We start from the raw sequence: 24,000 nt of genomic DNA on the forward strand, positions 1-24,000 counted from the left end.
GGTCAAAGTGCCTGTCTAGTAAACAGGAGATCCTGGGTTCAAATCCCAGCAGAGCCTCTAAACTCAAATGTCTTGAAGGTCGGAAAGATCAAATTTCTCTCATTCCTGGTTCTGGCACTATTTCTCACATGCTTGCTTAATTATAGCAGCGTACTTTGTCAAAAGTACTCCTGATCTTAGTGAACGTGGATGCTCTCTGTTTTGTCATTCTATTGGAGCCTCTCTTTTCATATCCTGCAAAAATGTGCGTATGAATCGTGTAGGGGGGGGAAGGAGGGGGAGCGGAGGCCGAAGCCAGGACGCAGGACCAGCAGAGCCGGCCCTGGAAAGACGCCCATGTTCCCCCGCCGGCCATCCAGTAGCGGGGGCCGACCCTCCGAGCCGGGCCAGGGCCCCACCGTACCTCCACGGGCGCCCCCGGCGCCGACGGAGCCCCCAGTCGGAGGGGGAAACGGTCCATTCCCCCCTGTGATCCTGAAAGGATCATTAATCATTATCCATATTCCTTGACATGCATAGTTCTCACACTTAGGGTATGTTAATACAGCGCAAAAACCTCTTCAGTAAGAGAATATTTAACATAAGTAGTTCCATCCCACAGCGAGGATCACCATCTGAGACGCTGTCCCAGCTGCTAAGACGTGGCGTGGGTGGGTACAAAGAGAAAGCCCTGTTCATTCAAATGTCAACGACAGTTGTCATTATCAAACCTCTCCAAGTCTATGGTCTCTTTCTAATGGCGCTTTTCCACTAGTATCTACTCAGTGCGGCTCGGCTCGGGACGGCTCGTCTCGCCTCTACCCGCCTCTACCCGCCTCTACCCGCTTTGTCCCCGTTTGTTTTTCCACAGCCAGTTGAGAAGTGGGCAGGTTGGGGTGAAGCTGCTGGGATGTACTCGATTGCGCAATCCTTTTGTTCGTGTCGGCGCTGATGAGAAATCAGCTGGAGCCGCGAGCGGCTGAGAAGAAAACAGAGCTCCTGTGGATCTGATCGTTCCTTATCGCCCATCTACATCCCTTTTTTAATTCTCTCGTCAGCCACCAGGTTTATGAACATCTGCACCTCAGAGTTGGATCACCAAACAGACGTTTGCGCTGTATAATGAAATCACCGCGAGCCGCCAGTCGCTCTCGCGCTGACTCCCGCTTCCTGATTGAAACGTCTGACGGCCCGGCCCCCCGACCAATCAGTGGCGTGGAGGGTGATGACGTCAGATATAATGCCGGCTCAGCCCGGTTAGAACCTCGGCAGAATGGTTACAGAAACCCACTCGCCTTGGCCCCTAGTGGAAAAGCGCAAGACGGGAGCGTGGCGGGTAGAAGCGAGCTGAGTAGATACTTGTGGAAAAGGGCCATATTAGAATATTGTAATGCAATGGATGACAACACATGTCTAACTGGATATACCTGCAAACATGCAGCTTATACAACAAGAAGTTGATGTATAAGCTAAGGCACAAATGGCGGTAAGTAGCTTGTGATATTGAAGAAACCATCATCAAAGAGTTACTTTCCCTGACATGACTGCTCACCTTCTCATGTGGCTGGAAAACTGCGACGTCTCATTCAGCTGTTTCAGGTACTTTCCTGCAGCGTTGGTATGGCAGTCAACATGGCTGCTTGCCAAGCAGTTGACCTGGGTTTGTTTCCCAGCCAATGCAAGAAACATGAGGTCTTCATAAGTGTAATGCTTTTTGTTGGGGAAGAATATGTTTTTGACAATCAGACTTTACGTAATTGTACATGGCTTCAAATGTTTTTTGGAAATGAGTCCTGATTGATGACTTGACAGACATTTAATTAGACATATAGTCTCACACATACAGTATATGTGCAAGTAGACAGGTAACATATACCTTTATGTGGCGGCACGTTCACTATTATTTAAGTTTAGGATCTGAAGATCTTTTTCTGTTTACCGACAACACCGCCTTTGATTTGGGCCCTAGGACCCGTACTAAAGGTCAATTATCACCTCTACAAAAGGACACGAAGGTTCGTTCACTCAGGGATGGAGATAGGGGACAGAGTTCAATAATACAAACAATATTTTATTATTTAAAAAAGGCACATTGATTGGGGCAATAAAACAAAAAAGGATCCCAATTGAAGAAAGGGGAAAGGGTTTACGGACTATGCCTTACCGGGTTACCTCTTGGCATGAAAGAGAAGCAAGATGTAGGTTTTCACCATTCACACATCATTCCAATGTTGGTCTTCAGGTAAAGCATTGTACTAAAATCTTGAAACTTTGATTAAGGGGGTTATAGATTAAGGGGGAATAGAAATAGAAACTGAATGATGATCAATAACCTGTTGCACAGTTCCTGTAGTTAAGTGGCTATCGTGTTTGTCTCACATGAAAAAGGTCCCTTGTCTGGTTCTACCAGGCTGAACTTCTGGATCAGGACCTATCAGTGAACAGAGCATATCATCCACTGGAAGATTTACAGCACTGTTTTGTATTAGAAGAAATTCATCAATGACAGCTTTTTCAGCAGGAAAAGCACAATTGCCTGTGGTGTGTGGAAGAGATATCTTAGTGACCATTGTTCATATGTATCAGTCATGCATATCCAAGAGAGGCTTTCTCCCCGTCGGGGAGTCCAACCCCGGTCTTCTGCGTGACAGGCAGAGATACTGTCCACTATACTAACAAGGACATCTGATAATCTGTGATCAATAGTTCACAACAAAATTGGCCCCAGCAGAGAGATAAGTACGGGAACAAACCTCAGACGAATATTTCTGATTCAAACAAACACACATTTATTTCAGCCAAATGTTCAAGCAGGTGACAAGTTGTTGTGGCCGAGTGGTTAAGGCGATGGACTTGAAATCCATTGGGGATTCCCCGCGCAGGTTCAAACCCTGCCAACAACGGTTAATGTTTGAACATGCAAGAAGACTTGCAGTTGTTAACCATAGACTAAAATGTCTTTCAAAACTAATCAGAGGAGTTTTTATGTGTTATCCCCAGCATGCATTAATAGGTAACATCAGCCTACATGAAATTAGTTTTACATTTCTTTCCAAGCAGTCGGCCCAGGTTCGCAGTTTTGGCATGGACTGCTTCAAACCTATAACGAACTGCTTATTTCAATGGGGTCTGTATGGAGGCCCTGTGGCTTAGTTGGTCAAAGTGCCTGTCTAGTAAACAGGAGATCCTGGGTTCAAATCCCAGCAGAGCCTCTAAACTCAAATGTCTTGAAAGTCTGAAAGATCGCATTTCTCTCATTCCTGGTTCTGGCACTATTTCTCACATGCTTGAGGAGTACTTTGTCAAAAGTACTCCTGCTCTTAGTGAATGTGGATGCTCTCGGTTTTCTCATTCTATTGGAGCCTCTCTTTTCATATCCTGCAAAAATGTGCGTATGAATCGTGTAGGGGGGGAAGGAGGGGGAGCGGAGGCCGATGCCAGGAGGCAGGACCAGCAGAGCCGGCCCTGGAAAGACGCCCATGTTCCCCCGCCGGCCATCCAGTAGCGGGGCCGACCCTCCGAGCCGGGCCAGGGCCCCACCGTACCTCCACGGGCGCCCCCGGCGCCGCCGGAGCCCCCAGACGGAGGGGGAAACGGTCCATTCCCCCCTGTGATCCTGAAAGGATCATTAATCATTATCCATATTCCTTGACATACATAGTTCTCACACTTAGGGTATGTTAATACAGCGCAAAAACTTCTTCAGTAAGAGAATATTTAACATAAGTAGTTCCATCCCACAGCAAGGATCACCATCTGAGACACTGTCCCAGCCGCTAAGACGTGGCGTGGGTGGGTACAAAGAGAAAGCCCTGTTCATTCAAATGTCAACGACACTTGTCATTATCAAACCTCTCAAAGTCCATGGTCTCTTTCTAATGGCGCTTTTCCACTAGTATCTACTCAGTGCGGCTCGGCTCGGGACGGCTCGTCTCGCCTCTACCCGCCTCTACCCGCTTTGTCCCCGTTTGTTTTTCCACAGCCAGTTGAGAAGTGGGCAGGTTGGGGTGAAGCTGCTGGGATGTACTCGATTGCGCAATCCTTTTGTTCGTGTCGGCGCTGATGAGAAATCAGCTGGAGCCGCGAGCGGCTGAGAAGAAAACAGAGCTCCTGTGGATCTGATCGTTCCTTATCGCCCATCTACATCCCTTTTTTAATTCTCTCGTCAGCCACCAGGTTTATGAACATCTGCACCTCAGAGTTGGATCACCAAACAGACGTTTGCGCTGTATAATGAAATCACCGCGAGCCGCCAGTCGCTCTCGCGCTGACTCCCGCTTCCTGATTGAAACGTCTGACGGCCCGGCCCCAGGACCAATCAGTAGCGTGGAGGGTGATGACGTCAGATATAATGCCGGCTCAGCCCGGTTAGAACCTCGACAGAATGGTTACAGAAACCCACCCGCCTTGGCCCCTAGTGGAAAAGCGCAAGACGGGGGCGTGGCGGGTAGAAGCGAGCTGAGTAGATACTTGTGGAAAAGGGCCATATTTGAATGTTGTAATGCAATGGATGACAACACATGTCTAACTGGATATACCTGCAAACATGCAGCTTATACAACAAGAAGTTGATGTATAAGCTAAGGGACAAATGGCGGTGTTACGGCCCCCAGCCGTTACTGCTTTTGATTTAGTGTGTAACTGTACTTAATATTTTGTTTCTGTATTTTTTGGGAAAGTGAGCACTCCTGTTTTAATCCATCTTGTTCTTCCCACTGATCAGTTCAGTTCAGATTGACAGGTCCTGCCGCAGCCATTGGTCCTCCGCAGCTGTGGCAGATGAGACTGACGAGCTGACACCAAGCTGCTGGACCAGCTCAAAAGCAGCACACCTCAGTCAGCATGTTGAGGGCTGCTACTGTTCAGTGTGGCAATCCTACTCGCTGTGTTCTGTGCTCTTTCGATCTGTGCTCTTTCGATCTGTGCTCTTTCGATCTGTGCTCTTTCGATCTGTGCTCTTTCGATCTGTGCTCTTTCGATCTGTGCTCTTTCGATCTGTGCTCTTTCGATCTGTGCTCTTTCGATCTGTGCTCTTTCGATCTGTGCTCTTTCGATCTGTGCTATTCTGCTCTCTGCTTGTGAGCAGTTCCTGTTTGAATTAGCTGTGTGGTTTTGTTACTGGCTGTAGCCTGTATTTTATTTCATACCGAAGCAGTAAGGGTAAACCGCCATTTAATTTGATCCCCTTTTTCTCCTGTTTTTGTTAAGTTAGGCTCAGATATTGTAATTTTGTTTGATCTTTTGTTTCCTCCCAGGGCTTAGGTAGTCTGGTTGAGAAGATAGTTTATTTTGTTTGTTGTTTTGGCCTAGGTTTACCCCGAAGAGAAGCTTCATTTTCATTTTTGTCATTTTGTTTCTTTTGTGCTAACCCGGTTAGCACTGATTTGAATGTTGGATGTTGAACCTTGAGCTGTGCATCAATAAATACAGCCTTTTTGTTGTGAACCATCTCTCGCTGCCTCATTCTTATGTTGCGCCTCTGTTCCCCTAGCCTGGGACGTAACAGCGGTAAGTAGCTTGTGATATTGAAGAAACCATCATCAAAGAGTTACTTTCCCTGACATGACTGCTCACCTTCTCATGTGGCTGGAAAACTGCGACGTCTCATTCAGCTGTTTCAGGTACTTTCAGGTTCGCATTTTGGCATAAGGCTGCTTCAAAGCTATAACGAACTGCTTATTTCAATGGGGTCTGTATGGAGGCCCTGTGGCTTAGTTGGTCAAAGTGCCTGTCTAGTAAACAGGAGATCCTGGGTTCAAATCCCAGCAGAGCCTCTAAACTTGAAGGTCTGAAAGATCACATTTCTCTCATTCCTGGTTCTGGCACTATTTCTCACATGCTTGAGGAGTACTTTGTCAAAAGTACTCCTGCTCTTAGTGAACGTGGATGCTCTCTGTTTTCTCATTCTATTGGAGCCTCTCTTTTCATATCCTGCAAAAATGTGCGTATGAATCGTGTAGGGGGGGAAGGAGGGGGAGCGGAGGCCGATGCCAGGAGGCAGGACCAGCAGAGCCGGCCCTGGAAAGACGCCCACGTTCCCCCGCCGGCCATCCAGTAGCGGGGCCGACCCTCCGAGCCGGGCCAGGGCCCCACCGTACCTCCACGGGCGCCCCCGGCGCCGCCGGAGCCCCCAGACGGAGGGGGAAACGGTCCATTCCCCCCTGTGATCCTGAAAGGATCATTAATCATTATCCATATTCCTTGACATACATAGTTCTCACACTTAGGGTATGTTAATACAGCGCAAAAACTTCTTCAGTAAGAGAATATTTAACATAAGTAGTTCCATCCCACAGCAAGGATCACCATCTGAGACACTGTCCCAGCCGCTAAGACGTGGCGTGGGTGGGTACAAAGAGAAAGCCCTGTTCATTCAAATGTCAACGACACTTGTCATTATCAAACCTCTCAAAGTCCATGGTCTCTTTCTAATGGCGCTTTTCCACTAGTATCTACTCAGTGCGGCTCGGCTCGGGACGGCTCGTCTCGCCTCTACCCGCCTCTACCCGCTTTGTCCCCGTTTGTTTTTCCACAGCCAGTTGAGAAGTGGGCAGGTTGGGGTGAAGCTGCTGGGATGTACTCGATTGCGCAATCCTTTTGTTCGTGTCGGCGCTGATGAGAAATCAGCTGGAGCCGCGAGCGGCTGAGAAGAAAACAGAGCTCCTGTGGATCTGATCGTTCCTTATCGCCCATCTACATCCCTTTTTTAATTCTCTCGTCAGCCACCAGGTTTATGAACATCTGCACCTCAGAGTTGGATCACCAAACAGACGTTTGCGCTGTATAATGAAATCACCGCGAGCCGCCAGTCGCTCTCGCGCTGACTCCCGCTTCCTGATTGAAACGTCTGACGGCCCGGCCCCAGGACCAATCAGTAGCGTGGAGGGTGATGACGTCAGATATAATGCCGGCTCAGCCCGGTTAGAACCTCGGCAGAATGGTTACAGAAACCCACCCGCCTTGGCCCCTAGTGGAAAAGCGCAAGACGGGGGCGTGGCGGGTAGAAGCGAGCTGAGTAGATACTTGTGGAAAAGGGCCATATTTGAATGTTGTAATGCAATGGATGACAACACATGTCTAACTGGATATACCTGCAAACATGCAGCTTATACAACAAGAAGTTGATGTATAAGCTAAGGGACAAATGGCGGTGTTACGGCCCCCAGCCGTTACTGCTTTTGATTTAGTGTGTAACTGTACTTAATATTTTGTTTCTGTATTTTTTGGGAAAGTGAGCACTCCTGTTTTAATCCATCTTGTTCTTCCCACTGATCAGTTCAGTTCAGATTGACAGGTCCTGCCGCAGCCATTGGTCCTCCGCAGCTGTGGCAGATGAGACTGACGAGCTGACACCAAGCTGCTGGACCAGCTCAAAAGCAGCACACCTCAGTCAGCATGTTGAGGGCTGCTACTGTTCAGTGTGGCAATCCTCCTCGCTGTGTTCTGTGCTCTTTCGATCTGTGCTCTTTCGATCTGTGCTCTTTCGATCTGTGCTCTTTCGATCTGTGCTCTTTCGATCTGTGCTCTTTCGATCTGTGCTCTTTCGATCTGTGCTCTTTCGATCTGTGCTCTTTCGATCTGTGCTCTTTCGATCTGTGCTATTCTGCTGTCTGCTTGTGAGCAGTTCCTGTTTGTATTAGCTGTGTGGTTTTGTTACTGGCTGTAGCCTGTATTTTATTTTATACCGAAGCAGTAAGGGTAAACCGCCATTTAATTTGATCCCCTTTTTCTCCTGTTTTTGTTAAGTTAGGAAGTTAGGCTCAGATATTGTAATTTTGTTTGATCTTTTGTTTCCTCCCAGGGCTTAGGTAGTCTGGTTGAGAAGATAGTTTATTTTGTTTGTTGTTTTGGCCTAGGTTTACCCCGAAGAGAAGCTTCATTTTCATTTTTGTCATTTTGTTTCTTTTGTGCTAACCCGGTTAGCACTGATTTGAATGTTGGATGTTGAACCTTGAGCTGTGCATCAATAAATACAGCCTTTTTGTTGTGAACCATCTCTCGCTGCCTCATTCTTATGTTGCGCCTCTGTTCCCCTAGCCTGGGACGTAACAGCGGTAAGTAGCTTGTGATATTGAAGAAACCATCATCAAAGAGTTACTTTCCCTGACATGACTGCTCACCTTCTCATGTGGCTGGAAAACTGCGACGTCTCATTCAGCTGTTTCAGGTACTTTCCTGCAGCGTTGGTATGGCAGTCAACATGGCTGCTTGCCAAGCAGTTGACCTGGGTTTGTTTCCCAGCCAATGCAAGAAACATGAGGTCTTCATAAGTGTAATGCTTTTTGTTGGGGAAGAATATGTTTTGGACAATCAGACTTTACGTAATTGTACATGGCTTCAAACGTTTTTTGGAAATGAGTCCTAATTGATGACTTGACAGACATTAAATTAGACATATAGTCTCACACATATATGTGCAAGTAGACAGGTAACATATATCTTTATGTGGCGGCACGTTCACTATTATTTAAGTTTGGGATCTGAAGATCTTTTTCTGTTTACCGACAACACCACCTTTGATTAGGGCCCTAGGACCCATACTAAAGGTCAATCATCACGTCTACAAAAGGACACGAAGGTTCGTTCACTCAGGGATGGAGATAGGGGACAGAGTTCAATAATACAAACAATATTTCATTATTTAAAAAAGGCACATTGGTTGGGGCAATAAAACAAAAAAGGATCCCAATTGAAGAAAGGGGAAAGGGTTTACGGACTAGGCCTTACCGGCTTACCTCTTGGAGTGAAAGGGAAGCAAGATGTAGGTTTTCACCATTCACACATCATTCCAATGTTGGTCTTCAGGTAAAGCATTGTACTACATTCAGACAAACACACATTTATTTCAGCCAAATGTTCAAGCATGTGACAAGTTGTTGTGGCCGAGTGGTTAAGGCGATGGACTTGAAATCCATTGGGGATTCCCCGCGCAGGTTCAAACCCTGCCAACAACGGTTAATGTTTGAACATGCAAGAAGACTTGCAGTTGTTAACCATAGACTAAAATGTCTTTCAAAACTAATCAGAGGAGTTTTTATGTGTTATCCCCAGCATGCATTAATAGGTAACATCAGCCTACATTAAGTTAGTTTTACATTTCTTTCCAAGCAGTCGGCCCAGGTTCGCATTTTGGCATAAGGCTGCTTCAAAGCTATAACGAACTGCTTATTTCAATGGGGTCTGTATGGAGGCCCTGTGGCTTAGTTGGTCAAAGTGCCTGTCTAGTAAACAGGAGATCCTGGGTTCAAATCCCAGCAGAGCCTCTAAACTTGAACGTCTGAAAGATCACATTTCTCTCATTCCTGGTTCTGGCACTATTTCTCACATGCTTGCTTAATTATAGCAGAGTACTTTGTCAAAAGTACTCCTGATCTTAGTGAACGTGGATGCTCTCTGTTTTGTCATTCTATTGGAGCCTCTCTTTTCATATCCTGCAAAAATGTGCGTATGAATTGTGTAGGGGGGGGAAGGGGGGGGAAGGAGGGGGAGCGGAGGCCGAAGCCAGGATGCAGGACCAGCAGAGCCGGCCCTGGAAAGACGCCCATGTTCCCCCGCCGGCCATCCAGTAGCGGGGCCCGACCCTCCGAGCCGGGCCAGGGCCCCACCGTACCTCCACGGGCGCCCCCGGCGCCGACGGAGCCCCCAGTCGGAGGGGGAAACGGTCCATTCCCCCCTGTGATCCTGAAAGGATCATTAATCATTATCCATATTCCTTGACATACATAGTTCTCACACTTAGGGTATGTTAATACAGCGCAAAAACTTCTTCAGTAAGAGAATATTTAACATAAGTAGTTCCATCCCACAGCGAGGATCACCATCTGAGACGCTGTCCCAGCTGCTAAGACGTGGCGTGGGTGGGTACAAAGAGAAAGCCCTGTTCATTCAAATGTCAACGACACCTGTCATTATCAAACCTCTCCAAGTCTATGGTCTCTTTCTAATGGCGCTTTTCCACTAGTATCTACTCAGTGCGGCTCGGCTCGGGACGGCTCGTCTCGCCTCTACCCGCCTCTAGCCGCTTTGTCCCCGTTTGTTTTTCCACAGCCAGTTTAGAAGTGGGCAGGTTGGGGTGAAGCTGCTGGGATGTACTCGATTGCGCAATCCTTTTGTTCGTGTCGGCGCTGATGAGAAATCAGCTGGAACCGCGAGCAGCTGAGAAGAAAACAGAGCTCCTGTGGATCTGATCGTTCCTTATCGCCCATCTACATCCCTTTTTTAATTCTCTCGTCAGCCACCAGGTTTATGAACATCTGCACCTCAGAGTTGGATCACCAAACAGACGTTTGTGCTGTATAATGAAATCACCGCGAGCCGCCAGTCGCTCTCGCGCTGACTCCCGCTTCCTGATTGAAACGTCTGACGGCCCGGCCCCCCGACCAATCAGTGGCGTGGAGGGTGATGACGTCAGATATAATGCCGGCTCAGCCCGGTTAGAACCTCGGCAGAATGGTTACAGAAACCCACCCGCCTTGGCCCCTAGTGGAAAAGCGCAAGACGGGGGCGTGGCGGGTAGAAGCGAGCTGAGTAGATACTTGTGGAAAAGGGCCATATTTGAATGTTGTAATGCAATGGATGACAACACATGTCTAACTGGATATACCTGCAAACATGCAGCTTATACAACAAGAAGTTGATGTATAAGCTAACGGACAAATGGCGGTAAGTAGCTTGTGATATTGAAGAAACCATCATCAAAGAGTTACTTTCCCTGACATGACTGCTCACCTTCTCATGTGGCTGGAAAACTGCGACGTCTCATTCAGCTGTTTCAGGTACTTTCCTGCAGCGTTGGTATGGCAGTCAACATGGCTGCTTGCCAAGCAGTTGACCTGGGTTTGTTTCCCAGCCAATGCAAGAAACATGAGGTCTTCATAAGTGTAATGCTTTTTGTTGGGGAAGAATATGTTTTTGACAATCAGACTTTACGTAATTGTACATGGCTTCAAATGTTTTTTGGAAATGAGTCCTGATTGATGACTTGACAGACATTTAATTAGACATATAGTCTCACACATACAGTATATGTGCAAGTAGACAGGTAACATATACCTTTATGTGGCGGCACGTTCACTATTATTTAAGTTTAGGATCTGAAGATCTTTTTCTGTTTACCGACAACACCGCCTTTGATTTGGGCCCTAGGACCCGTACTAAAGGTCAATTATCACCTCTACAAAAGGACACGAAGGTTCGTTCACTCAGGGATGGAGATAGGGGACAGAGTTCAATAATACAAACAATATTTTATTATTTAAAAAAGGCACATTGATTGGGGCAATAAAACAAAAAAGGATCCCAATTGAAGAAAGGGGAAAGGGTTTACGGACTATGCCTTACCGGGTTACCTCTTGGCATGAAAGAGAAGCAAGATGTAGGTTTTCACCATTCACACATCATTCCAATGTTGGTCTTCAGGTAAAGCATTGTACTAAAATCTTGAAACTTTGATTAAGGGGGTTATAGATTAAGGGGGAATAGAAATAGAAACTGAATGATGATCAATAACCTGTTGCACAGTTCCTGTAGTTAAGTGGCTATCGTGTTTGTCTCACATGAAAAAGGTCCCTTGTCTGGTTCTACCAGGCTGAACTTCTGGATCAGGACCTATCAGTGAACAGAGCATATCATCCACTGGAAGATTTACAGCACTGTTTTGTATTAGAAGAAATTCATCAATGACAGCTTTTTCAGCAGGAAAAGCACAATTGCCTGTGGTGTGTGGAAGAGATATCTTAGTGACCATTGTTCATATGTATCAGTCATGCATATCCAAGAGAGGCTTTCTCCCCGTCGGGGAGTCCAACCCCGGTCTTCTGCGTGACAGGCAGAGATACTGTCCACTATACTAACAAGGACATCTGATAATCTGTGATCAATAGTTCACAACAAAATTGGCCCCAGCAGAGAGATAAGTACGGGAACAAACCTCAGACGAATATTTCTGATTCAAACAAACACACATTTATTTCAGCCAAATGTTCAAGCAGGTGACAAGTTGTTGTGGCCGAGTGGTTAAGGCGATGGACTTGAAATCCATTGGGGATTCCCCGCGCAGGTTCAAACCCTGCCAACAACGGTTAATGTTTGAACATGCAAGAAGACTTGCAGTTGTTAACCATAGACTAAAATGTCTTTCAAAACTAATCAGAGGAGTTTTTATGTGTTATCCCCAGCATGCATTAATAGGTAACATCAGCCTACATGAAATTAGTTTTACATTTCTTTCCAAGCAGTCGGCCCAGGTTCGCAGTTTTGGCATGGACTGCTTCAAACCTATAACGAACTGCTTATTTCAATGGGGTCTGTATGGAGGCCCTGTGGCTTAGTTGGTCAAAGTGCCTGTCTAGTAAACAGGAGATCCTGGGTTCAAATCCCAGCAGAGCCTCTAAACTCAAATGTCTTGAAAGTCTGAAAGATCGCATTTCTCTCATTCCTGGTTCTGGCACTATTTCTCACATGCTTGAGGAGTACTTTGTCAAAAGTACTCCTGCTCTTAGTGAACGTGGATGCTCTCTGTTTTCTCATTCTATTGGAGCCTCTCTTTTCATATCCTGCAAAAATGTGCGTATGAATCGTGTAGGGGGGGAAGGAGGGGGAGCGGAGGCCGATGCCAGGAGGCAGGACCAGCAGAGCCGGCCCTGGAAAGACGCCCACGTTCCCCCGCCGGCCATCCAGTAGCGGGGCCGACCCTCCGAGCCGGGCCAGGGCCCCACCGTACCTCCACGGGCGCCCCCGGCGCCGCCGGAGCCCCCAGACGGAGGGGGAAACGGTCCATTCCCCCCTGTGATCCTGAAAGGATCATTAATCATTATCCATATTCCTTGACATACATAGTTCTCACACTTAGGGTATGTTAATACAGCGCAAAAACTTCTTCAGTAAGAGAATATTTAACATAAGTAGTTCCATCCCACAGCGAGGATCACCATCTGAGACACTGTCCCAGCCGCTAAGACGTGGCGTGGGTGGGTACAAAGAGAAAGCCCTGTTCATTCAAATGTCAACGACACTTGTCATTATCAAACCTCTCAAAGTCCATGGTCTCTTTCTAATGGCGCTTTTTCACTAGTATCTACTCAGTGCGGCTCGGCTCGGGACGGCTCGTCTCGCCTCTACCCGCCTCTACCCGCTTTGTCCCCGTTTGTTTTTCCACAGCCAGTTGAGAAGTGGGCAGGTTGGGGTGAAGCTGCTGGGATGTACTCGATTGCGCAATCCTTTTGTTCGTGTCGGCGCTGATGAGAAATCAGCTGGAGCCGCGAGCGGCTGAGAAGAAAACAGAGCTCCTGTGGATCTGATCGTTCCTTATCGCCCATCTACATCCCTTTTTTAATTCTCTCGTCAGCCACCAGGTTTATGAACATCTGCACCTCAGAGTTGGATCACCAAACAGACGTTTGCGCTGTATAATGAAATCACCGCGAGCCGCCAGTCGCTCTCGCGCTGACTCCCGCTTCCTGATTGAAACGTCTGACGGCCCGGCCCCAGGACCAATCAGTAGCGTGGAGGGTGATGACGTCAGATATAATGCCGGCTCAGCCCGGTTAGAACCTCGGCAGAATGGTTACAGAAACCCACCCGCCTTGGCCCCTAGTGGAAAAGCGCAAGACGGGGGCGTGGCGGGTAGAAGCGAGCTGAGTAGATACTTGTGGAAAAGGGCCATATTTGAATGTTGTAATGCAATGGATGACAACACATGTCTAACTGGATATACCTGCAAACATGCAGCTTATACAACAAGAAGTTGATGTATAAGCTAAGGGACAAATGGCGGTGTTACGGCCCCCAGCCGTTACTGCTTTTGATTTAGTGTGTAACTGTACTTAATATTTTGTTTCTGTATTTTTTGGGAAAGTGAGCACTCCTGTTTTAATCCATCTTGTTCTTCCCACTGATCAGTTCAGTTCAGATTGACAGGTCCTGCCGCAGCCATTGGTCCTCCGCAGCTGTGGCAGATGAGACTGACGAGCTGACACCAAGCTGCTGGACCAGCTCAAAAGCAGCACACCTCAGTCAGCATGTTGAGGGCTGCTACTGTTCAGTGTGGCAATCCTACTCGCTGTGATCTGTGCTCTTTCGATCTGTGCTCTTTCGATCTGTGCTCTTTCGATCTGTGCTCTTTCGATCTGTGCTCTTTCGATCTGTGCTCTTTCGATCTGTGCTCTTTCGATCTGTGCTCTTTCGATCTGTGCTCTTTCGATCTGTGCTCTTTCGATCTGTGCTCTTTCGATCTGTGCTCTTTCGATCTGTGCTCTTTCGATCTGTGCTCTTTCGATCTGTGCTCTTTCGATCTGTGCTCTTCTGCTGTCTGCTTGTGAGCAGTTCCTGTTTGTATTAGCTGTGTGGTTTTGTTACTGGCTGTAGCCTGTATTTTATTTTATACCGAAGCAGTAAGGGTAAACCGCCATTTAATTTGATCCCCTTTTTCTCCTGTTTTTGTTAAGTTAGGCTCAGATATTGTAATTTTGTTTGATCTTTTGTTTCCTCCCAGGGCTTAGGTAGTCTGGTTGAGAAGATAGTTTATTTTGTTTGTTGTTTTGGCCTAGGTTTACCCCGAAGAGAAGCTTCATTTTCATTTTTGTCATTTTGTTTCTTTTGTGCTAACCCGGTTAGCACTGATTTGAATGTTGGATGTTGAACCTTGAGCTGTGCATCAATAAATACAGCCTTTTTGTTGTGAACCATCTCTCGCTGCCTCATTCTTATGTTGCGCCTCTGTTCCCCTAGCCTGGGACGTAACAGCGGTAAGTAGCTTGTGATATTGAAGAAACCATCATCAAAGAGTTACTTTCCCTGACATGACTGCTCACCTTCTCATGTGGCTGGAAAACTGCGACGTCTCATTCAGCTGTTTCAGGTACTTTCCTGCAGCGTTGGTATGGCAGTCAACATGGCTGCTTACCAAGCAGTTGACCTGGGTTTGTTTCCCAGCCAATGCAAGAAACATGAGGTCTTCATAAGTGTAATGCTTTTTGTTGGGGAAGAATATGTTTTGGACAATCAGACTTTACGTAATTGTACATGGCTTCAAACGTTTTTTGGAAATGAGTCCTAATTGATGACTTGACAGACATTAAATTAGACATATAGTCTCACACATATATGTGCAAGTAGACAGGTAACATATATCTTTATGTGGCGGCACGTTCACTATTATTTAAGTTTGGGATCTGAAGATCTTTTTCTGTTTACCGACAACACCACCTTTGATTAGGGCCCTAGGACCCATACTAAAGGTCAATCATCACGTCTACAAAAGGACACGAAGGTTCGTTCACTCAGGGATGGAGATAGGGGACAGAGTTCAATAATACAAACAATATTTTATTATTTAAAAAAGGCACATTGGTTGGGGCAATAAAACAAAAAAGGATCCCAATTGAAGAAAGGGGAAAGGGTTTACGGACTAGGCCTTACCGGCTTACCTCTTGGCATGAAAGAGAAGCAAGATGTAGGTTTTCACCATTCACACATCATTCCAATGTTGGTCTTCAGGTAAAGCATTGTACTACATTCAAACAAACACACATTTATTTCAGCCAAATGTTCAAGCATGTGACAAGTTGTTGTGGCCGAGTGGTTAAGGCGATGGACTTGAAATCCATTGGGGATTCCCCGCGCAGGTTCAAACCCTGCCAACAACGGTTAATGTTTGAACATGCAAGAAGACTTGCAGTTGTTAACCATAGACTAAAATGTCTTTCAAAACTAATCAGAGGAGTTTTTATGTGTTATCCCCAGCATGCATTAATAGGTAACATCAGCCTACATTAAGTTAGTTTTACATTTCTTTCCAAGCAGTCGGCCCAGGTTCGCATTTTGGCATAAGGCTGCTTCAAAGCTATAACGAACTGCTTATTTCAATGGGGTCTGTATGGAGGCCCTGTGGCTTAGTTGGTCAAAGTGCCTGTCTAGTAAACAGGTGATCCTGGGTTCAAATCCCAGCAGAGCCTCTAAACTTGAAGGTCTGAAAGATCACATTTCTCTCATTCCTGGTTCTGGCACTATTTCTCACATGCTTGAGGAGTACTTTGTCAAAAGTACTCCTGCTCTTAGTGAACGTGGATGCTCTCTGTTTTCTCATTCTATTGGAGCCTCTCTTTTCATATCCTGCAAAAATGTGCGTATGAATCGTGTAGGGGGGGAAGGAGGGGGAGCGGAGGCCGAAGCCAGGAGGCAGGACCAGCAGAGCCGGCCCTGGAAAGACGCCCACGTTCCCCCGCCGGCCATCCAGTAGCGGGGCCGACCCTCCGAGCCGGGCCAGGGCCCCACCGTACCTCCACGGGCGCCCCCGGCGCCGCCGGAGCCCCCAGACGGAGGGGGAAACGGTCCATTCCCCCCTGTTATCCTGAAAGGATCATTAATCATTATCCATATTCCTTGACATACATAGTTCTCACACTTAGGGTATGTTAATACAGCGCAAAAACTTCTTCAGTAAGAGAATATTTAACATAAGTAGTTCCATCCCACAGCCAGGATCACCATCTGAGACACTGTCCCAGCCGCTAAGACGTGGCGTGGGTGGGTACAAAGAGAAAGCCCTGTTCATTCAAATGTCAACGACACTTGTCATTATCAAACCTCTCAAAGTCCATGGTCTCTTTCTAATGGCACTTTTCCACTAGTATCTACTCAGTGCGGCTCGGCTCGGGGCGGCTCGTCTCGCCTCTACCCGCCTCTACCCGCTTTGTCCCCGTTTGTTTTTCCACAGCCAGTTGAGAAGTGGGCAGGTTGGGGTGAAGCTGCTGGGATGTACTCGATTGCGCAATCCTTTTGTTCGTGTCGGCGCTGATGAGAAATCAGCTGGAGCCGCGAGCGGCTGAGAAGAAAACAGAGCTCCTGTGGATCTGATCGTTCCTTATCGCCCATCTACATCCCTTTTTTAATTCTCTCGTCAGCCACCAGGTTTATGAACATCTGCACCTCAGAGTTGGATCACCAAACAGACGTTTGCGCTGTATAATGAAATCACCACGAGCCGCCAGTCGCTCTCGCGCTGACTCCCGCTTCCTGATTGAAACGTCTGACGGCCCGGCCCCAGGACCAATCAGTAGCGTGGAGGGTGATGACGTCAGATATAATGCCAGCTCAGCCCGGTTAGAACCTCGGCAGAATGGTTACAGAAACCCACCCGCCTTGGCCCCTAGTGGAAAAGCGCAAGACGGGGGCGTGGCGGGTAGAAGCGAGCTGAGTAGATACTTGTGGAAAAGGGCCATATTTGAATGTTGTAATGCAATGGATGACAACACATGTCTAACTGGATATACCTGCAAACATGCAGCTTATACAACAAGAAGTTGATGTATAAGCTAAGGGACAAATGGCGGTGTTACGGCCCCCAGCCGTTACTGCTTTTGATTTAGTGTGTAACTGTACTTAATATTTTGTTTCTGTATTTTTTGGGAAAGTGAGCACTCCTGTTTTAATCCATCTTGTTCTTCCCACTGATCAGTTCAGTTCAGATTGACAGGTCCTGCCGCAGCCATTGGTCCTCCGCAGCTGTGGCAGATGAGACTGACGAGCTGACACCAAGCTGCTGGACCAGCTCAAAAGCAGCACACCTCAGTCAGCATGTTGAGGGCTGCTACTGTTCAGTGTGGCAATCCTCCTCGCTGTGTTCTGTGCTCTTTCGATCTGTGCTCTTTCGATCTGTGCTCTTTCGATCTGTGCTCTTTCGATCTGTGCTCTTTCGATCTGTGCTCTTTCGATCTGTGCTCTTTCGATCTGTGCTCTTTCGATCTGTGCTCTTTCGATCTGTGCTCTTTCGATCTGTGCTCTTTCGATCTGTGCTCTTTCGATCTGTGCTCTTCTGCTGTCTGCTTGTGAGCAGTTCCTGTTTGAATTAGCTGTATTAGCTGTGTGGTTTTGTTACTGGCTGTAGCCTGTATTTTATTTTATACCGAAGCAGTAAGGGTAAACCGCCATTTAATTTGATCTCCTTTTTCTCCTGTTTTTGTTAAGTTAGGAAGTTAGGCTCAGATATTGTAATTTTGTTTGATCTTTTGTTTCCTCCCAGGGCTTAGGTAGTCTGGTTGAGAAGATAGTTTATTTTGTTTGTTGTTTTGGCCTAGGTTTACCCCGAAGAGAAGCTTCATTTTCGTCATTTTGTTTCTTTTGTGCTAACCCGGTTAGCACTGATTTGAATGTTGGATGTTGAACCTTGAGCTGTGCATCAATAAATACAGCCTTTTTGTTGTGAACCATCTCTCGCTGCCTCATTCTTATGTTGCGCCTCTGTTCCCCTAGCCTGGGACGTAACAGCGGTAAGTAGCTTGTGATATTGAAGAAACCATCATCAAAGAGTTACTTTCCCTGACATGACTGCTCACCTTCTCATGTGGCTGGAAAACTGCGACGTCTCATTCAGCTGTTTCAGGTACTTTCCTGCAGCGTTGGTATGGCAGTCAACATGGCTGCTTACCAAGCAGTTGACCTGGGTTTGTTTCCCAGCCAATGCAAGAAACATGAGGTCTTCATGAGTGTAATGCTTTTTGTTGGGGAAGAATATGTTTTGGACAATCAGACTTTACGTAATTGTACATGGCTTCAAACGTTTTTTGGAAATGAGTCCTAATTGATGACTTGACAGACATTAAATTAGACATATAGTCTCACACATATATGTGCAAGTAGACAGGTAACATATATCTTTATGTGGCGGCACGTTCACTATTATTTAAGTTTGGGATCTGAAGATCTTTTTCTGTTTACCGACAACACCACCTTTGATTAGGGCCCTAGGACCCATACTAAAGGTCAATCATCACGTCTACAAAAGGACACGAAGGTTCGTTCACTCAGGGATGGAGATAGGGGACAGAGTTCAATAATACAAACAATATTTTATTATTTAAAAAAGGCACATTGGTTGGGGCAATAAAACAAAAAAGGATCCCAATTGAAGAAAGGGGAAAGGGTTTACGGACTAGGCCTTACCGGCTTACCTCTTGGAGTGAAAGGGAAGCAAGATGTAGGTTTTCACCATTCACACATCATTCCAATGTTGGTCTTCAGGTAAAGCATTGTACTACATTCAAACAAACACACATTTATTTCAGCCAAATGTTCAAGCATGTGACAAGTTGTTGTGGCCGAGTGGTTAAGGCGATGGACTTGAAATCCATTGGGGATTCCCCGCGCAGGTTCAAACCCTGCCAACAACGGTTAATGTTTGAACATGCAAGAAGACTTGCAGTTGTTAACCATAGACTAAAATGTCTTTCAAAACTAATCAGAGGAGTTTTTATGTGTTATCCCCAGCATGCATTAATAGGTAACATCAGCCTACATTAAGTTAGTTTTACATTTCTTTCCAAGCAGTCGGCCCAGGTTCGCATTTTGGCATAAGGCTGCTTCAAAGCTATAACGAACTGCTTATTTCAATGGGGTCTGTATGGAGGCCCTGTGGCTTAGTTGGTCAAAGTGCCTGTCTAGTAAACAGGTGATCCTGGGTTCAAATCCCAGCAGAGCCTCTAAACTTGAAGGTCTGAAAGATCACATTTCTCTCATTCCTGGTTCTGGCACTATTTCTCACATGCTTGAGGAGTACTTTGTCAAAAGTACTCCTGCTCTTAGTGAACGTGGATGCTCTCTGTTTTCTCATTCTATTGGAGCCTCTCTTTTCATATCCTGCAAAAATGTGCGTATGAATCGTGTAGGGGGGGAAGGAGGGGGAGCGGAGGCCGAAGCCAGGAGGCAGGACCAGCAGAGCCGGCCCTGGAAAGACGCCCACGTTCCCCCGCCGGCCATCCAGTAGCGGGGCCGACCCTCCGAGCCGGGCCAGGGCCCCACCGTACCTCCACGGGCGCCCCCGGCGCCGCCGGAGCCCCCAGACGGAGGGGGAAACGGTCCATTCCCCCCTGTTATCCTGAAAGGATCATTAATCATTATCCATATTCCTTGACATACATAGTTCTCACACTTAGGGTATGTTAATACAGCGCAAAAACTTCTTCAGTAAGAGAATATTTAACATAAGTAGTTCCATCCCACAGCCAGGATCACCATCTGAGACACTGTCCCAGCCGCTAAGACGTGGCGTGGGTGGGTACAAAGAGAAAGCCCTGTTCATTCAAATGTCAACGACACTTGTCATTATCAAACCTCTCAAAGTCCATGGTCTCTTTCTAATGGCACTTTTCCACTAGTATCTACTCAGTGCGGCTCGGCTCGGGGCGGCTCGTCTCGCCTCTACCCGCCTCTACCCGCTTTGTCCCCGTTTGTTTTTCCACAGCCAGTTGAGAAGTGGGCAGGTTGGGGTGAAGCTGCTGGGATGTACTCGATTGCGCAATCCTTTTGTTCGTGTCGGCGCTGATGAGAAATCAGCTGGAGCCGCGAGCGGCTGAGAAGAAAACAGAGCTCCTGTGGATCTGATCGTTCCTTATCGCCCATCTACATCCCTTTTTTAATTCTCTCGTCAGCCACCAGGTTTATGAACATCTGCACCTCAGAGTTGGATCACCAAACAGACGTTTGCGCTGTATAATGAAATCACCACGAGCCGCCAGTCGCTCTCGCGCTGACTCCCGCTTCCTGATTGAAACGTCTGACGGCCCGGCCCCAGGACCAATCAGTAGCGTGGAGGGTGATGACGTCAGATATAATGCCAGCTCAGCCCGGTTAGAACCTCGGCAGAATGGTTACAGAAACCCACCCGCCTTGGCCCCTAGTGGAAAAGCGCAAGACGGGGGCGTGGCGGGTAGAAGCGAGCTGAGTAGATACTTGTGGAAAAGGGCCATATTTGAATGTTGTAATGCAATGGATGACAACACATGTCTAACTGGATATACCTGCAAACATGCAGCTTATACAACAAGAAGTTGATGTATAAGCTAAGGGACAAATGGCGGTGTTACGGCCCCCAGCCGTTACTGCTTTTGATTTAGTGTGTAACTGTACTTAATATTTTGTTTCTGTATTTTTTGGGAAAGTGAGCACTCCTGTTTTAATCCATCTTGTTCTTCCCACTGATCAGTTCAGTTCAGATTGACAGGTCCTGCCGCAGCCATTGGTCCTCCGCAGCTGTGGCAGATGAGACTGACGAGCTGACACCAAGCTGCTGGACCAGCTCAAAAGCAGCACACCTCAGTCAGCATGTTGAGGGCTGCTACTGTTCAGTGTGGCAATCCTCCTCGCTGTGTTCTGTGCTCTTTCGATCTGTGCTCTTTCGATCTGTGCTCTTTCGATCTGTGCTCTTTCGATCTGTGCTCTTTCGATCTGTGCTCTTTCGATCTGTGCTCTTTCGATCTGTGCTCTTTCGATCTGTGCTCTTTCGATCTGTGCTCTTCTGCTGTCTGCTTGTGAGCAGTTCCTGTTTGAATTAGCTGTATTAGCTGTGTGGTTTTGTTACTGGCTGTAGCCTGTATTTTATTTTATACCGAAGCAGTAAGGGTAAACCGCCATTTAATTTGATCTCCTTTTTCTCCTGTTTTTGTTAAGTTAGGAAGTTAGGCTCAGATATTGTAATTTTGTTTGATCTTTTGTTTCCTCCCAGGGCTTAGGTAGTCTGGTTGAGAAGATAGTTTATTTTGTTTGTTGTTTTGGCCTAGGTTTACCCCGAAGAGAAGCTTCATTTTCGTCATTTTGTTTCTTTTGTGCTAACCCGGTTAGCACTGATTTGAATGTTGGATGTTGAACCTTGAGCTGTGCATCAATAAATACAGCCTTTTTGTTGTGAACCATCTCTCGCTGCCTCATTCTTATGTTGCGCCTCTGTTCCCCTAGCCTGGGACGTAACAGCGGTAAGTAGCTTGTGATATTGAAGAAACCATCATCAAAGAGTTACTTTCCCTGACATGACTGCTCACCTTCTCATGTGGCTGGAAAACTGCGACGTCTCATTCAGCTGTTTCAGGTACTTTCCTGCAGCGTTGGTATGGCAGTCAACATGGCTGCTTACCAAGCAGTTGACCTGGGTTTGTTTCCCAGCCAATGCAAGAAACATGAGGTCTTCATGAGTGTAATGCTTTTTGTTGGGGAAGAATATGTTTTGGACAATCAGACTTTACGTAATTGTACATGGCTTCAAACGTTTTTTGGAAATGAGTCCTAATTGATGACTTGACAGACATTAAATTAGACATATAGTCTCACACATATATGTGCAAGTAGACAGGTAACATATATCTTTATGTGGCGGCACGTTCACTATTATTTAAGTTTGGGATCTGAAGATCTTTTTCTGTTTACCGACAACACCACCTTTGATTAGGGCCCTAGGACCCATACTAAAGGTCAATCATCACGTCTACAAAAGGACACGAAGGTTCGTTCACTCAGGGATGGAGATAGGGGACAGAGTTCAATAATACAAACAATATTTTATTATTTAAAAAAGGCACATTGGTTGGGGCAATAAAACAAAAAAGGATCCCAATTGAAGAAAGGGGAAAGGGTTTACGGACTAGGCCTTACCGGCTTACCTCTTGGAGTGAAAGGGAAGCAAGATGTAGGTTTTCACCATTCACACATCATTCCAATGTTGGTCTTCAGGTAAAGCATTGTACTACATTCAAACAAACACACATTTATTTCAGCCAAATGTTCAAGCATGTGACAAGTTGTTGTGGCCGAGTGGTTAAGGCGATGGACTTGAAATCCATTGGGGATTCCCCGCGCAGGTTCAAACCCTGCCAACAACGGTTAATGTTTGAACATGCAAGAAGACTTGCAGTTGTTAACCATAGACTAAAATGTCTTTCAAAACTAATCAGAGGAGTTTTTATGTGTTATCCCCAGCATGCATTAATAGGTAACATCAGCCTACATTAAGTTAGTTTTACATTTCTTTCCAAGCAGTCGGCCCAGGTTCGCATTTTGGCATAAGGCTGCTTCAAAGCTATAACGAACTGCTTATTTCAATGGGGTCTGTATGGAGGCCCTGTGGCTTAGTTGGTCAAAGTGCCTGTCTAGTAAACAGGAGATCCTGGGTTCAAATCCCAGCAGAGCCTCTAAACTTGAAGGTCTGAAAGATCACATTTCTCTCATTCCTGGTTCTGGCACTATTTCTCACATGCTTGCTTAATTATAGCAGAGTACTTTGTCAAAAGTACTCCTGATCTTAGTGAACGTGGATGCTCTCTGTTTTGTCATTCTATTGGAGCCTCTCTTTTCATATCCTGCAAAAATGTGCGTATGAATTGTGTAGGGGGGGGAAGGAGGGGGAGCGGAGGCCAAAGCCAGGATGCAGGACCAGCAGAGCCGGCCCTGGAAAGACGCCCATGTTCCCCCGCCGGCCATCCAGTAGCGGGGCCCGACCCTCCGAGCCGGGCCAGGGCCCCACCGTACCTCCATGGGCGCCCCCGGCGCCGACGGAGCCCCCAGTCGGAGGGGGAAACGGTCCATTCCCCCCTGTGATCCTGAAAGGATCATTAATCATTATCCATATTCCTTGACATGCATAGTTCTCACACTTAGGGTATGTTAATACAGCGCAAAAACTTCTTCAGTAAGAGAATATTTAACATAAGTAGTTCCATCCCACAGCGAGGATCACCATCTGAGACGCTGTCCCAGCTGCTAAGACGATGCGTGGGTGGGTACAAAGAGAAAGCCCTGTTCATTCAAATGTCAACGACAGTTGTCATTATCAAACCTCTCCAAGTCTATGGTCTCTTTCTAATGGCGCTTTTCCACTAGTATCTACTCAGTGCGGCTCGGCTCGGGACGGCTCGTCTCGCCTCTACCCGCCTCTACCCGCCTCTACCCGCTTTGTCCCTGTTTGTTTTTCCACAGCCAGTTGAGAAGTGGGCAGGTTGGGGTGAAGCTGCTGGGATGTACTCGATTGCGCAATCCTTTTGTTCGAGTCGGCGCTGATGAGAAATCAGCTGGAGCCGCGAGCGGCTGAGAAGAAAACAGAACTCCTATGGATCTGATCGTTCCTTATCGCCCATCTACATCCCTTTTTTAATTCTCTCGTCAGCCACCAGGTTTATGAACATCTGCACCTCAGAGTTGGATCACCAAACAGACGTTTGCGCTGTATAATGAAATCGCCGCGAGCCGCCAGTCGCTCTCGCG

General features: G+C 46.9%; 13 non-coding genes across 13 annotated transcripts; all 13 read left to right on the forward strand.

Annotated features, from left to right (window-relative positions):
• The first annotated feature begins 2,800 nt into the window (after positions 1 to 2,800).
• trnas-uga (transfer RNA serine (anticodon UGA)) lies at positions 2,801 to 2,882 on the forward strand. Its single transcript has one exon. It is a non-coding gene; the product is annotated as a tRNA-Ser (tRNA).
• Positions 2,883 to 3,117: 235 nt separating this feature from the next.
• Positions 3,118 to 3,191, forward strand: trnat-agu (transfer RNA threonine (anticodon AGU)). Its single transcript has one exon. It is a non-coding gene; the product is annotated as a tRNA-Thr (tRNA).
• Positions 3,192 to 5,679: 2,488 nt separating this feature from the next.
• Positions 5,680 to 5,753, forward strand: trnat-agu (transfer RNA threonine (anticodon AGU)). The gene has a single exon. It is a non-coding gene; the product is annotated as a tRNA-Thr (tRNA).
• A 3,098-nt stretch (positions 5,754 to 8,851) lies between these two features.
• On the forward strand, positions 8,852 to 8,933 carry trnas-uga (transfer RNA serine (anticodon UGA)). The gene has a single exon. It is a non-coding gene; the product is annotated as a tRNA-Ser (tRNA).
• A 235-nt stretch (positions 8,934 to 9,168) lies between these two features.
• trnat-agu (transfer RNA threonine (anticodon AGU)) lies at positions 9,169 to 9,242 on the forward strand. Its single transcript has one exon. It is a non-coding gene; the product is annotated as a tRNA-Thr (tRNA).
• A 2,734-nt stretch (positions 9,243 to 11,976) lies between these two features.
• On the forward strand, positions 11,977 to 12,058 carry trnas-uga (transfer RNA serine (anticodon UGA)). The gene has a single exon. It is a non-coding gene; the product is annotated as a tRNA-Ser (tRNA).
• A 235-nt stretch (positions 12,059 to 12,293) lies between these two features.
• Positions 12,294 to 12,367, forward strand: trnat-agu (transfer RNA threonine (anticodon AGU)). The gene has a single exon. It is a non-coding gene; the product is annotated as a tRNA-Thr (tRNA).
• Positions 12,368 to 15,541: 3,174 nt separating this feature from the next.
• trnas-uga (transfer RNA serine (anticodon UGA)) lies at positions 15,542 to 15,623 on the forward strand. Its single transcript has one exon. It is a non-coding gene; the product is annotated as a tRNA-Ser (tRNA).
• A 235-nt stretch (positions 15,624 to 15,858) lies between these two features.
• trnat-agu (transfer RNA threonine (anticodon AGU)) lies at positions 15,859 to 15,932 on the forward strand. The gene has a single exon. It is a non-coding gene; the product is annotated as a tRNA-Thr (tRNA).
• Positions 15,933 to 19,063: 3,131 nt separating this feature from the next.
• Positions 19,064 to 19,145, forward strand: trnas-uga (transfer RNA serine (anticodon UGA)). The gene has a single exon. It is a non-coding gene; the product is annotated as a tRNA-Ser (tRNA).
• Positions 19,146 to 19,380: 235 nt separating this feature from the next.
• Positions 19,381 to 19,454, forward strand: trnat-agu (transfer RNA threonine (anticodon AGU)). Its single transcript has one exon. It is a non-coding gene; the product is annotated as a tRNA-Thr (tRNA).
• A 3,086-nt stretch (positions 19,455 to 22,540) lies between these two features.
• trnas-uga (transfer RNA serine (anticodon UGA)) lies at positions 22,541 to 22,622 on the forward strand. Its single transcript has one exon. It is a non-coding gene; the product is annotated as a tRNA-Ser (tRNA).
• A 235-nt stretch (positions 22,623 to 22,857) lies between these two features.
• trnat-agu (transfer RNA threonine (anticodon AGU)) lies at positions 22,858 to 22,931 on the forward strand. The gene has a single exon. It is a non-coding gene; the product is annotated as a tRNA-Thr (tRNA).
• The last annotated feature ends 1,069 nt before the right edge of the window (positions 22,932 to 24,000 follow it).

Source organism: Cololabis saira, unplaced genomic scaffold (genome assembly GCF_033807715.1).
Source record: "Cololabis saira isolate AMF1-May2022 unplaced genomic scaffold, fColSai1.1 scf271, whole genome shotgun sequence".
Taxonomy (NCBI): domain Eukaryota; kingdom Metazoa; phylum Chordata; class Actinopteri; order Beloniformes; family Belonidae; genus Cololabis; species Cololabis saira.